Here is an 11,597-nt window from a genome sequence, read left to right as displayed (position 1 = left end):
TGAAAGAAAAAATTGTAAAGAGCACTGACCATCACTGACTAGTGTTAAGACTAATTTATATACTAGAACGACACGCTTGTCACACCCTTATCCATGGAGTGTGGTTATCCTGGAAATTTACCGTATTCAGTTACCCTTAAAGGAAAATAAAGCAAACAGTTTATTTCAAATTTGTTGAGTAAGGTTAAATATGTGATAGGTTTACAGAAGGATGATAGAGAGATGCTAGGGGACGTAGAACAAGCGGTGGCAAAAATTTATATTTACCCTATAAACAAAAGTGTTTTTTTTTTGTTGGACTGTTAGTTCATGAGGGAATCATATTAACTCAGTAATCAATGATTTGGTACTGGCATGATTTAAAAAAAATAGTAAATTCTTCGTAGATAAATTAATAAATTCTTATGAAAAAAGATAAACACAAAAATACTGAACTCCGAGGAAATTTCAAAAAGGAAAGTCCCTAATCAAATGGCAAAATCAAACGCCATTGTATATTTTCAAAATGTTGTAAGCAAATTATCTAAATAAAAGCATCTACAAGGTTTCAACTAAGGTTTCAATTTTCAGAAAAAAAAAAATCGTCATCGGATGAATTTTGCTATCTTCTATGTACCTTTTAATCATTAAACTCTTCTACGGTTTTGGTCTTATAAATTCTCTGCTTTCATAGTTTTTGGTTTCGGCTTTCTAATGAAGGTTAATCCACGAAATGTGTTTTCGGACGCACTAAAGTAATCAAGGTGTTATTTTCATTTTCTTAACAGCAAAAAAACCTTTCGGGTAAACTAAGCTTTTTTTAGAAAGAATAATAAAGAAGAACATTTGGTATTTGATGTCTTTATGTTTTATTATTTACTCGACCAATTGCTTATGATGTCAATGTTTTCATTTTGAACGCTTTATTTTTTTGCAGAACACTTTTTTGTTTTTTCAAAAAGAAATTGACGCTAAGTTTTCGAAGGACTGGTACATGCTAATATTTAAACGGTTTATTGTTACAAACTGAATTGTTGTTTATATGAAATGTCTTAAATATAGCCATTTATACCAAAGAAATAGAGTAATAATTGTAAATACCACACATGTCAATTGTTAACATAGAATACCAATTTTCTGTAAAACAATCTTCGTGTTCCATAGGCTATTACATGTAGTATTGTTTTTACCAACATTAGCACTCCAATGTGTTATTTTTCACAATAAAGATAAATAAACATGGATGAACAAGTGTAATTTTTAAAAGGAAATAACTTTATATGAATTTGAAAAATGAAATTAAGGTAAGTTAAAAAATATCATTTGTTTTGTAAATCATTTTAAGAGATTAGAAAATTAGAAGTTTAATTAATTTCATGATTGATCAACTGTATGGTAATTGATTTTCTTTTTTCTTTTTTTTATTTACAGTATCATTCTGATTTGCATTATTCATGCGTTTATCGCCTTTTCGTTTCTTTTCAAATCAATACATACATAAAGCTTACGTTTCATATCATGTATATCAATGTTGTTGAATTGCTGTAAAAATGATTCTAGCATTGTTCAAAGTATAGTATCTATTTCTATGCTTAGGTCTGGTGCTTCTAGAATAATCTACATCAGGAAAACTTTAGACCTAAAGCTTGGGGCAACACATCAAACGGTTGGAAGCTTTAAACACGAAAATGGCATATCAAATAAAACTATTAAAAAATAAGTTCAGTAATGAAAAATAAAGCAGTTAAACAGAACACATTTGGTATGACTGCAGATGACACACTTAGCCACTTAAGTCCAAGCATGCAGTGACAATGATGTTTATAACTACAGGTCGCCGTACATGCTTCAATAATGAGCCAAAGCTTATTCCATAAAGAAAGCGCTAAAAGGTCCCAGGATAACAAAATTTGAAACAATTCTAAAAATTGAAAAAAAACCTTTTTTGAAATAATCTTATTAAGGGTAAAACGGTTGTGACAGACAAACAGAAAAAAAATACCAGCCAATTAACGACCACTATGGAATGGCAAGCTCATTTTATACAGCAAATAACCTTTTCCGTAACGAAAACAAATACAGTAATATCAAAATTTTACAAACTTGCATTTAATGTTGATATATTTGTTTCCATCTACTTCATTTGATCTTTAATGGATAATTACAGCCCGTAACAGAGAAGTGATCGAATTCGCGTTTCTTTACCTCAGCATAAGTTACGTTATCGACAAACTTATAGTTTAATTTTCTTCATCGACAAAATATTTCATGTCCACGTGTAAGTTTTCATTGTTTAAGTCGAAGTTCTTTTAACACAGTAAAACATTTTTTATAATCAACCTCTGTCATTGGCATTGGCATTTTAACGGTAAAGGATCAAATACGGGATCTCCGAAATTTCTATCATTTGTTACGAGGAAATCATTATTCAATCGAACATATGTCTTTGTTCATGACACATATTATGAAATACAAAGGAGTTGAAATGATCAAATACTTTCGAACTGACGGAAACAAAAATACATAATCCAGAATGTGTGTTCTGTCATAAACAATGGCTTTGTCATGCGAATCGACGAGATCATGTTACATGTAACTGATCTTAGCTGTAGAAACAGTTGGTGCGACCTCGATAAAATCTTTATCAATTTAATATAAGCGATAAATATTCATGACTATTATGATAATGAATTCATTGGAGTCAAATCCACTGTTTCTAATGTAAACATGAACTCGTCGGTTAGTGCAATGAAGACACTTTTAAAGATTAAGATTGTTGGTTTATTCTTTTCACCTTCGATGTATTAAAATTATTTCAGTGTTTATATCAAGTTAAATTTATTTTCAAATCTCTTCTGTTTAAAATTGTCGAAACTTCCGTTTAAGATTTCTATGGTAAACTATCTATTTCATTGTTAGGACCATTTTATAATAAATACCCTTTTGTACAAGAATACTTTCTTTATAGAAGTATAGATCTGCTGGTTATAGATTTTTTTTTATAACTTTCATTATTGTGACGAAGCGCTATGAAATTCAGATTAATTTATAAATGAAGTTGTATATAAATTTTTGGTCATAAACACAAATCTTTTAAACAGTTCGACGAGTGCGTCAATATTACAGTAGTCTGTTTACTGTAAGTTACTAAGCTTGGCCCGATTCATCTGTCATTTATGGAAACTAATTCACCACTTTCTGAGACATTCATTTTTATTTCACCATCAGACATGGAGCTACATTTGTAACTAAAGGAAAACTCTCAAATTAAAGAAATTTGACATTATATTCTGAAACTTTCTTATAATCAATTAAACGACTGTTTTTCTTAGATATGTGATTTTTCATGGTCAAAATTTTCATTGTTAACGGACATTTTGAGATTTATTATTGTAAAAAAATGGTGTTTTTTAAAGAAATCAACATTCAAAATTTAGAACTTCATGAACATGTACAGGAAGCTGAATCATTGCACATCTATGTACTACTTAAAATTGTACTTCCATCAGTTGCGTCCTTAAAATGTTCTGACCGTCCTAAGATTTAATGTACGGAAATGTTTCGGTAAATTAAATTCAAATCCGAATTGAATGTTTATGACACACAAAAAGAGAAACCAGAATCTCTTGATGACCAAACGTATGTACACGTTGGGGCGATTTAGAGCTTTGCAGAAGGAGTGAGATTCCACCCTTGTTGAAAGCCTTGTGGAGACCTCTAGATTTTTAAATTCCCTCCGTTTTTCTCATGGATGGAGTGTGGTCTCTCTGTAAATTACCCCATATCTTTTCATTTTCCTATTTACCGAAGGTTCCATGTGAAAATTTCCATTGGATCATATCTGTTAAACTAAATGTACAAAACAGGCTCAAGAAAAGGCGAAATTTCTTTTTCAAACCCGAACTAGAAATCCATTTTTTTTCTAATAGAGCACCTTACATTATCGTCAATGAGTTCAGGCATGTGGAAAATTATATAATCGTACACAAGAAAGAAACCCTGACCAGGCTTTCAGCAATAATTCTTACCTATTTAATATTAAGTTAATATTAACATGTACATGTATTTGATAAAGTACAGATATAACAAAGAAACTGCCCGGTATCCGACGTAAGAGTAAACTTTTTACTGCACGCGTAGTCGGGTGCGTTCACTACGAGGACACATTGTAGTCCGAAAAAATAAAGGACTTCATTCATATCAAACACTTTTTTACTTTTTTACCAGTATATTTCTTTTAGTTTTTGGTAAAATTGTAAAGGAAATAATACTATCAAGACGTCCTTCCATAAATCTTTTTTTTTTTTGTTCTGACTTTGAAGAAATGACTACTTTTCGCCCAATCGAAATGGTGCATGGACATATTTTGTTTCATATTATTAGAATTATTTTCAATATTATCGGTATTAAACTTGATTATCGACACATGAAAGTTTGTCAGCATTGTCAATCTTTTTAACGTTAAAGTACCAATAGTTCGGTCACTACTCATTTAAGTTTGTCGATAACGTAGCTAATTTTGACGGCAAAGAAACACAAGCGATAGCCTTTCAAAAAGTGCTAAATTCGACTCTTAGCTGGTGAAAATGGAAAGAGCTCTCGCTTTGTAGATTAATTCATTTACTAGAATAGCCACGTGCATCAATCAACAAATTTTACCACACACGTGAGGTCACACGTTATGAACTTGTAGTATCGCTTAACGTTGTTGTTTACTCCAGAAGATTCGTCTGTTTATAGATAAAAGTTACCTGTGTAAAATCTAATTGCTAAAATAGAGACGACAAATCCGATACTCTACGGGATTGAAGGACATTTACTTGGTTTGGATTGTCCTAACCAATCAATAAATTTTAATTATTCACGTCTCGTGATATCTTCCAATCAGGTAGCAAGAAAAATTCACGCCCTTAGTGTCCATCGTTCAATTCTTAATCTCGACTCCTAGGAGTCGAGAATCAATTCGATCACTTCTCTGTTACGGGCTGTATCTCATTGGCAATCATACGGATCTTCTCATTTATATATATATCACAAAGAATATACTTGATAACAATATAATAATTTTATGATAGATATGTGTGTTTGCAGATAATACTGTATATAACCATGGTAGCAGTACTGATTATCTGTATTCTAATGTTTGGTTTGAATGAGGTTTGGTCTTTTCATGACGCTGTGGTTACATCAAATAACAGAACAAGTGAAGATATCCACCCATCTGATACAGCAAAACTGCTTTCAAATTTTCCTTCCCACGATAGAAAGGACAATATCATCACTGAGCTACACAGTGAACCAGAAAATACACTATCATCCATTACACAGTTACTTTTGCGAAATCCTGGAGTTATTCCAGGTGGAGCAATCGATTTAGAAGCTAACGCCATCAACAATATCATCCGCCAAAAGGATTCTCTAAAGACTTATAATAAAACCGTAAAAGGATATGTGATAAATTCGCCTCGGAAGACGGCATCGCCTTCAGCTAACAGTGCCTTATCTTTAAATATTGTTGATGAGGGCATCGATTTGAAACAAGGAAATGACAATACTCTTAGCAAAAAACAACGATCAGATGGGTCCGTTAATCATTTTCGAAGTGACCCAACAAACAACATGATAGCAACTCAGAGGAACGATTTTTATATAGATAATGCAAAAAAAACTGAAACGCGTTTCCATAATTTATTAAAAACTGGTAAAACTGACAAAGCTTTTATATCAACACCTCATGTATTAAGGGATGACAAAATACAATTTAAGGTAGGAACAGAAAAAATAACGCCTATACCTCATCAAGTTCAATTAATGACATCACAAACACGGTATGAAATAACGACTAAATCTACACAGAACAACAATAGTGAAATTGGCGGAATTATAGAACATGCAATTACAAATTCATTCCACAGGACTGATATTGGAGATAAAGATGATACAATTTCTGAAAAATCTGTTATTGATACCCACCATTCAAATATAGATGACTTATTGAAATACCAAAAAATAACCAGTGCTGTACCACTGAATGTTGCACGCTTAGAGAGATTAACAAGAGTTGATTCGCGGAATTTAACGCAATATAATAAACTAACAAGTAGCATTCCAGTAATAAGTACAGTTACGAAAACTGTTCCAAGACATGAAATTAAAGAGGAACATAGTTATTCAGATGGTCACAAACATAATAAAAACAACGTTAGCACACTGATGGAAACCCGAGATAATCCTAATATAACAGGAAAAGAAACAAATGATTCTTCCAAATTGTCATCACGTAAACAAAAAAATCATACGGAAGTCAGCCATAATCAAACCAAGATAATGAACAGGAAAACCATAAAAGATAGTCGTATGAATAAGACAGATATGTTACTTCGAGGATCAGAAAGCAAAAACAGCATTTTAGATAAAATGGAAACGAAAGTATATAAATCACAAAGAGTATCCCCGTCATTTAAAACGGAAAAAAGTAACACACACAAAGCCTTATTGGATACAAGTGTTGTCCCTTCTAAAAAACGAAAACGTAGAAGACGAAAATATAAAAATGGAACACGACAAAACTACTTAAGAAATGATATCATAGGTTATAAGGCAAGCAACAAAACTGTTCTTGTGACAAAGGAAAATACAACGTCAGAGTACAATTTGACAAGTAAAACAATTCACAAACACATTAGCGAACCCAAATTATTAAGTAGTGATCATAGTAATCGAAATTTAACTAAAATGTTTGAATTGGAAAAGAAACAAATACAACGACAAAAAGTAAATATTTCAAGAGGAAGTAAAAACGATAAAGAAAATGTTACGAAAAAAACCGTACCAGTTTCTAAGAGAATCAGAAAAATTGTTTCATTGCATTTCAATCAGTCTAAACTAGAAATAACTAGTCAAAATTCCGATAACAAGACTATAATTATCAGTTCAACTCAACAACCAATGATCATTGGGTCAACCCATAAACAAACAGATATGGCCAATAAGACAGAGCAAGCAAAGGTTCAAAAGTATGACTTGAAAAACATAGACATGAACGAAAATGAAAACAAAAACATGAACGGAAATGAATACAAAGACATGATTGAAAATGAAAACAAAAACATGATTGGAAATGAAAACAAAGACATGAAAAGAAATGAAAACATAGACATGAACGGAAATGAAAATAAAGACATGAACGGAAATGAAAACAAAGACATGAACAGAAACGCAACAGCTATTCGCATTAATCAGTCTAAACTAGAAATAGCTAGTAAAAATTCCGACAACAAGACTCTAATTATCAGTACAACTCAACAACCGATGATCATTGGGTCAACCCATAAACAAACAGATATGGCCAATAAACATTTAAATGTTGAGACAGAACAAGCAAAAGTTCAAAAGTCAGACGTGAACGGAAATGAAAACAAGGACATGAACGGAAATGAAAACTTAGACATGAACGGAAATGCAACAGCTATTCGCATTACTAAACGCAATATGAATGATGCACAAAGAAAAAATCATAATGATACATCTTATGATTCCAATAAGACAAACATACTTGTTAAACTTTCCGAAGTTCAAGTAACTGGTATTCCAATTCCTTTCAGGAGATACTCAAAACTAACTACGCCAAGTTATAGGACGACAACAGTATTCACCGCTAAAGAAACCAATAAAGAACCTGTTTCGATGAGTAAATCATTTTACTCGACGCCAATTCCAGCTACCAAAATGAGTAATTCCGATGTAAGTGGGTATAATAAAACTGCACATTTAGAAAACATTAAAATTCATGAAAATGAAAATGACCATATGCCGACAGGAGATCAGCATGACCGAAACAACATTATGGACAATGCCTTTAACCGCCTTGAGCTATTATCTACAATCACAACAGTTAAAACTCATACAAAAAATATTTCCAAGACCAATGGTCCAAAATCAACTCATTCAAATAATTCATCCCAAATTATTGATAAGGAAAGTTTTTTTGTAGACAACACTGGTCAGAGTAATCCATGGGATCAATGGTTGGGTTCTTTGTCGACAAATGATAAATATCCACTTCAAATAGAACCTAGATTTGAAAATAAAACAGAAATAGGTGTTGCAGTTCAAAACTCTGCAATCATTCATACCAAACGGGAATCAAATTTGACTTCTACCTCGAGTACTCCTGACTTCACAAATTCACCCGAAATGCATAGTGATGTGCCAAACAAATATGAGACAACAACATCAGAAAATATAGATACTTTTAACAACTTGGATTATCACACATTTGTTGGTAAGTCAGAGGTTGTTACCGATAAACAGTCTACAAACGTTTCAAAGATTTCTGATTCAACCTCAAAATCACAAGAAGATTTACTCACCAAGTGGAATGCATTATTACAGCAGTTTAGAAAAGACAATGCCAGGAAAAAGTCCAAGTTAGTCCAACTTCTTCAAAACAAATCAAAAAGTAAAAATTTGAAAGAAAGACACGATGTCCGTTTCCAAAAGAAACCTACATCTAAAAGTAAATATGTAAAACCTACAGTTGAGTGGCTTGGAACATATAAGGATTTGATTAAAGAGCAAGATAAAAATGTGATTCCTGTATTGAATAAACAGCTTCACCATTCAAGCCACTCATCACTTCATGACGGAAATGTGCATTCACAATTTGTTGGAGAGCAACTCAAGACTAGTTGTAAAGAAGATCAAAGTTATAAATTAGCTTTGAACGTATTACAAACAATACTGATGAACATGAACAATATAAAACCACCGGTACCCAAGAAAGCACATAAGCGTAGGTATTTATTGATTCCTCTTGGGCCAGAAAAACCCGAACCTACACAAAGGTGGACTGACAATGAATATAATAATCACCATCCAAATACTCTGATGGAAGAGCGAAAGATTAATCCTTCAGATGGACGGATTCCCTATCGTATACGTCCACAAAATCCATCTGTTCATATGTCTGTACATTCATCGTTTTGATTTTAGTGTAGAAATTTAATGGATATAAAAACATAACGACTATGACACTGATCATGGTTTACGGGATATTGAAAATGTTATTTGCTCGGTTCGTAAAGCTGTGATGTAAAATTTTTCATTAATTTAAAAGCTTAACATTAAGATTAATCGTCTTTTAAACGGAATTTATAGATGTATAAACTTGACCAATTCACTTACAAACAAGCAAACGTCCGAGTCATCGAATTGTCATCATTCAAATGAATGTTTTGTATTTATTATTAAATTAAACGATTTAAACGAAGCGAAAATGAATATTTTCAACATCGAACCGGATTGTGTTATAAACGCCGCCATCTTGTTTTCAGTGGTTACAAAAAGTAGTTCAGTCAAACTTTTATATGTATATTTGTTTTTGTTTTTTGATGCAATATGTGTAGTTCTACTCAACATTATATTCCTTTTTGTTAGTATAAATAAAAGGAAATGTATGGAAAAGGAGCAGTAACCCAACAAAAAAGTACTTAATATTTAGTTGTTCGTCTGAAATAGTGTTCATACGGCTAGCTGTTAATCGAGGCAATTTTTCCAAAACATATATTTACAGCTATACAAAATCCACTAGCGTAATTATGAGGTATATTGTTGTTTTTTCAAAACGGCTAATCAAAGTACGTATTTTTTATAAAAGTGCTGCAATTTCTTTCGAAAATGAATCTAAGAGATAAGGAATTCATGTCAACAAGACAGCTGCCTCCGGACAAAAAAAAAGACAATTTGAAGTTAACATTAAACATAAACAAAAGACAACTCTAAATTACAGGCTCATGACTTGAAACAGACATAGAAAGAATGTGGCATGTTTTGATATGATTGTGAGCGCTCAGCTCTCCTTCTAACCTGGGACAGTGGTATAACAGCACAAACTAAGACCACACTATAGAAATAAGTTAAAAAGGCTTTACTTATCAGATCGATACCAAGCAGAAAACATCAAACAAGATCGGAAGTGGCAGGTTATCCATCCCTCATCCCTAACAACAACAAAAAACCTAAGTACAGAGAGTAATTGTACTTACTGACAACTAGTTCAAAGGCAATAACAACTTACACTAAATTATCAATCAGTACATATAAAACATTCAATTGAATCATATAAAGACGTAAAAAAATCAGTAACAGAAAAAACATGATCTTGTGGAAAACATAGGTATCGGCAGATTATAGCACCGTGAAATTGCATGTGTGTACACCAATAATATTTATAGTTTTTAGAATACGTGCATTTAAAGTATTGATAAGTTTACCCTGATTGTATCTTACTGTCCAGCCTCGGTAAACAACATCACCGTAAAATTCAAAGAAATCATCATTTAGATTTTCAAAATTATTTGGTTGCGCCATTCCAGAGTAATGGTTTGTTAATTTTGGAAATATATAATTTGTCGTTCCACAGTTATGGGACTTTGGCTGTCAGATTGATAATAGATATTGCACAAGATCTTGCATGTTTGATCAATTTACTACACACTTGGTATAGAAAATAGATTTGCTTTGTATTTTGAAAATAAAGGTTTTGTCATGCAAGAGTTTTAACAGTTGTGTCGGACTCCAAAATCTATTTTCTGACTGTTAATGACGTCTGTTTATAAATCCATGGGCTGTTGGGTGTGAACTGATTACTATTTTAGTCTTATTATCTGTTAATGTCCTTGAACTAGCTGTCAGTAACTGCGAGAACTATCAAATGCGTATATATCGTTTCTGTATTAATTGTTATGAGGGATGTATACATTCTCTGCCCTGCCCTGTGTGTGTTTTTGTAAGATGATATTATTCTGCTTTGTATTGATCTGATAATTTAAAACGACTCTAGATTTAGATTTGTCTCATTGTTGAAGGCTGTATGATTGTTTATGTTGCGTATATCCACTCCACTTGCACTTCGGTGGATTACTTGCCTCAATGGCAATCATACCAAATTTCCTTATTTCTATATTCTAAGACGGGCGTGTAATACCAAACGTTAGAGTTACAGTATATACACAAAGGAGATGGTGAGCACTGTTCTCATACACTTTATCTTACTTAAAATTATGATACAGCGAAGCACTTCAAAGCAAAACTTATGAAATTATTACAATTCAATCAATAACGGACATTTTTTAAACTTATAATTAACTTTCCGCGTTACAAAGACATTGTTAAATGCATATAATATACAATTAAACCACTGTTTTCAAAAACAAACTTATTTGGTTTGTATTTAAAAGGCATTATCACACTCATCATCTAGAAAAGAAAGACATCGTCTAAGTCAAATAACATTTTCACCAAGTTAAATTGCTGATGTAGATTTGAATTTTGAAATGTTGTGAAAAGCGTTATTTCCATCATTCATATTTTTCCTTCGTCGTAACGATTTTGTCTTGGCCACTTTTTTGTATAAGATTTTAGTCTTCTTTTCTTTTTCATATTGTTCTGTAAGCTTCTTTCTAACATGCCACTTGTTTTATTTTCATGTTTCATTTTGTTTGATAGGTATTAAACTTTTATACACTTTCCAAGTTAAAGGTTTTTTCCGTTGTGTTTTATTGATGTGGTGTAATTATACTGAGAAGTATTCTGTTTCAAATCTCTTGAAAAGGAGA

General features: G+C 32.1%; 1 long non-coding RNA gene across 2 annotated transcripts; it reads left to right on the top strand.

The window, feature by feature from the left end:
• The first annotated feature begins 1,197 nt into the window (after positions 1–1,197).
• Positions 1,198–9,346, top strand: LOC143064951 (uncharacterized). Of its 2 annotated transcripts, none has more exons than XR_012975355.1 (2): positions 1,198–1,283; positions 5,055–9,346. It is a non-coding gene; the product is annotated as an uncharacterized LOC143064951 (long non-coding RNA). The 2 variants fall into 2 exon arrangements; XR_012975356.1 differs by having other exon boundaries at positions 1,203–1,283; positions 5,071–9,346.
• The last annotated feature ends 2,251 nt before the right edge of the window (positions 9,347–11,597 follow it).

This window comes from Mytilus galloprovincialis, chromosome 2, assembly GCF_965363235.1.
Source record: "Mytilus galloprovincialis chromosome 2, xbMytGall1.hap1.1, whole genome shotgun sequence".
Taxonomy (NCBI): Eukaryota; Metazoa; Mollusca; class Bivalvia; order Mytilida; family Mytilidae; genus Mytilus; species Mytilus galloprovincialis.
This window is presented reverse-complemented; position numbering and strand designations above follow the sequence as displayed.